Below are 3,558 nucleotides of genomic sequence, written 5' to 3' on the forward strand. Positions count from 1 at the left end.
CTCACAATGACCATCTGCAACCCAGGTGAACCTGAATTGTTTATCCTGACACCTGGAGCTTGGAATTGGTTCTGGAAACATCTTCTCCCTACAGTCTCTTTCTTTTGAAGCAAAGAGCGGCCCTTGATGAGGCTGAACCCCTGACAGCACAACAGCTCCTGTCCCCAGCAGGGCGATGGCCACCATGGAAAAGCAGCTGCACATCCTAGACATTGCCAGGGCTCCTTTGTGCCAGGAAAAACCCTTGGGAGGGAGCTGAGAGGGGCAAGGGTAGCCCTGAGAAGAGATCTCTGTTGGAGTTAAGGTGAATCCATTTCAAAGGAAGAGTGTGGTGCAAAAAGCCACCTTTGGGGAGGAGAAACAGCCCCAAAACTTACAGAGCCCCACTGTGGACACAAAGGAGACAAATGAAAAGGGCCAGCACCTCTGAGTCTGTTCTCTCCTCTATCCCTGCTAAATCCAGGTCTGACAACAGCAAAACACAGTGTGAGGAGCTTCAGCAGCAGCCACTGACCCTGAACCAGCACTTCTTCCCTTCACACTCTGGATTCAGAGACTTGCAGATGAATTTGGGTTTCAGTGGAAGAAGAGAGAGGTGGTTTAACACTTCAAGAAGAAAAATTTTAAAATACCAACTTTCAAAGAATGTTGCACATTAGAAGATCATCAGAACAAGCCAGCAGTGACAGCTGTGGCTCTCTTGAGATGGTCACACATGCTCTACAACTACATTAGTGGGGTGGAACAACTCTGACCTGACAAGGAGACTGGATATTAGGAAAAGGTTTTTCACTGATGGGGTGGCTGGCCAGAGCAAGCAGAGAATATGGGCGCTGGCCCCTCCCAGCAGGGATGAGCTGCTCAGCTGGGACCAGGACAGGCAAGGTATGGGAATGGTTGGGAATTGTCACAGCCTGTGGCTCATCCATGTTCCAGCCTCAGCTCCAAGGTCTTCTCACTCCACAGAGGAAAAACAGCAGTGCATATGAACCATGTTTGGGACTGCTACAAGCAAGCCTCAGACTTAATGTTATCCCATGTCAGGATGAACTGAAGCTACAAATTAATAAGTTAGTAAGAAAACTTCAATCAAGTATCAAAACAAGTAATTTTTATTTAAGCTGATCTCAAAGATACTCTTCAGAAACAGCTCAACTTTGCATTTCATGTTACTTTCCTGGCATGTTAACTGAAGGTTAAAGCTGAGATATCTGAGAGTTTTCTCCCCATGGTTGGCCCCTTACATGAAGTTTCAATATAACGTACAGGTCAGAGGAGAGGAGATAGAAACAGAGACCTGCAGAGATTAGAGAATTTGGGGAAGGTAGAGGCATAAAGGGGAAGGGAGCTACACTTCTCCATCTCACATGGATGAAGAAGCACCCAATAATATGTAAAGGTCTCCAAGAAGCCACACTGCAAAGTTAAAAATTTTCCCCTCTCTGGCAAAAATTTAACAGAGGGGAAGGGATACTGCAGGATAGTGCAGTCCCAAGATCTGAAAGGAAAACAGGGCACAGGGACATAAAGCTGAGAGAATAGAAGTAGAAACCAAGGTTTCCACACACACTGAGGGCTGTATTGACACAAGGCTGTGCCCCACACAAGAGAAAAGACGACAGGCAAACACAGCTGCTTCCCCACTGCAAGATAAGCAGAACATGCGGTAGAGAACTCTCCTACCAGCAAAAGAAATTAGAATGGAGGAGGAAAAAGACAAGCAAAGCACTGAATGTAACTGGGCAGGAGATCTGCCTTTCTCCCCTCCTTAAAACAGATGTAGAGACACCAGGAAAGGAAAAAAGTCTACAACATGCCAGCCTTGATGCAGAAACAAAACAGGAATCTGTCTCAATTTACAATTACCACAGAGCATGTGATGGGGAGGAAATAACATCCAGAAGCCAAAATCCAGCAGAACATGAGGACAGGAAAGGTGCTCCTTTCTGTCATCCTCTAGAAGAGAGCTGGTGGCTGATTTGTCCTCCCTACTGCTCCTGAGACAAGAAGGGCAAAGGGTAAGGGCTGCTACTTGCATTTGACAAGCAATTGTTCAGGCATCTGCTTCCTTTGTACAGAAAAAAAATCATAGCCTTTAACTGGTTTCCCTGACCATGAGTGGTTCAAGTCAAGTGTTAATTTGAATTAAGACAGTTATTGCCATGAAAACTTCCTCCAAAGAGCCATCTCCTGCTCTGAAGTTTGTCATGACACGAAGAATTGAGAATGTTTACTTCCATACACACACTGGATTAAGAAACCTGGAACTTCGTGTTTTGAAGGACAGGAGACAAGGTGTACCAAATCCAGGAAGGGACTCAAACAAGGGCCTCACCCTCACCAAGGCTCTTTGCAAGACACAAAACAGAGCAGCCAATTCAGGTAACACTCCATCACACCACCAATGAATTAAAATTACTTTGTGAAGAGGAAAATAAAATCAAGCCCCAAATCCAACCCCATTCTCTTAGCATAGCCAGGACAGCCTGACTTGCCCTTTGCCAACATCACACCACCCTCAAATCCAGCAGCCACTCACCTTCCTCCAGCCCATTGTGGTCTTCTAAGAGAATCATAAGCTCAGCTCTGGCAAATTCTCCTTCCCTCCACTGAGGGTGCACCTTGCTGATGCATTTCCACTCCTTGCAGACTCACACATCACCACCTGTCCTTCACAGCAGACACTCACTGGGTTTGGATTCTCCTCCTGTTGAATCCAAGTCTTCAGATGAATGAACAGCTCCACAGCCAAGTATTTTAGCCAGGCCCCCTTCTCCAGAGGTTGATTTCATTCCAGGGTGGGACGTAGCTGTGGGAATCCAATGCCAATCCTGCTTTTTCTCCCAGGTTGATGTCTGAGTCGAGTTTCCATCATTCCTACTTGAACCTCCTCCTTCATGTGCTTCTTCATTTAAAACTGCTCCTTCTCCATATCCTTTTGTAGTTCACGTCTTCTTCACTTCTTACCCTCTATTTCTCGATCTTATATTTCCCAGCACTGCTCTTTCCCCATTTTTTTGCATTATTTGTGAAGGATTCTTACAGATTTCCTTCCTGCCCTCTGTGCACACACAAACAGAACAAAATAGCAAATGACCTTAATAAATTACAGGACTTGGAAAAAGCACAGCTTCTTTTCCAGCCTGCAACAGTTTACTGAAAAGCCATTTTCACCAATTGTAGACAACATAATGACACACACACACTCTCTCCCCCTCCCAGGTTTGGCTGCCAGCCTGATAAATAAATGCCTGTGTTGTAGGAGGGAACATTAGACAGGCAATACTTTAACTCATTATATGAACATTAAAAGGCATATCTGTATTTTAGATACTATTTTATTGCATTCATAAGCCACTGGAAATATTTTTCTAAATTATATGCTATAAAAGCTCTAAACTTAAAAATGTGCGAAAATTACAGTTCCCCCACTCCGTCCCAATCCAACTTGTATTATAAAATAAACTTACTGACAATGCAGCCTTCTCCAGAAATAGAGACTTTCAGTGTGTGCACAGGGAGGTTTTTTAAAGGAAGGAGAAAGCTCACACCAAGTGA

The sequence above is a fragment of the Sylvia atricapilla genome, chromosome 6 (genome assembly GCF_009819655.1).
Source record: "Sylvia atricapilla isolate bSylAtr1 chromosome 6, bSylAtr1.pri, whole genome shotgun sequence".
In the NCBI taxonomy this organism is placed as follows: Eukaryota; Metazoa; Chordata; class Aves; order Passeriformes; family Sylviidae; genus Sylvia; species Sylvia atricapilla.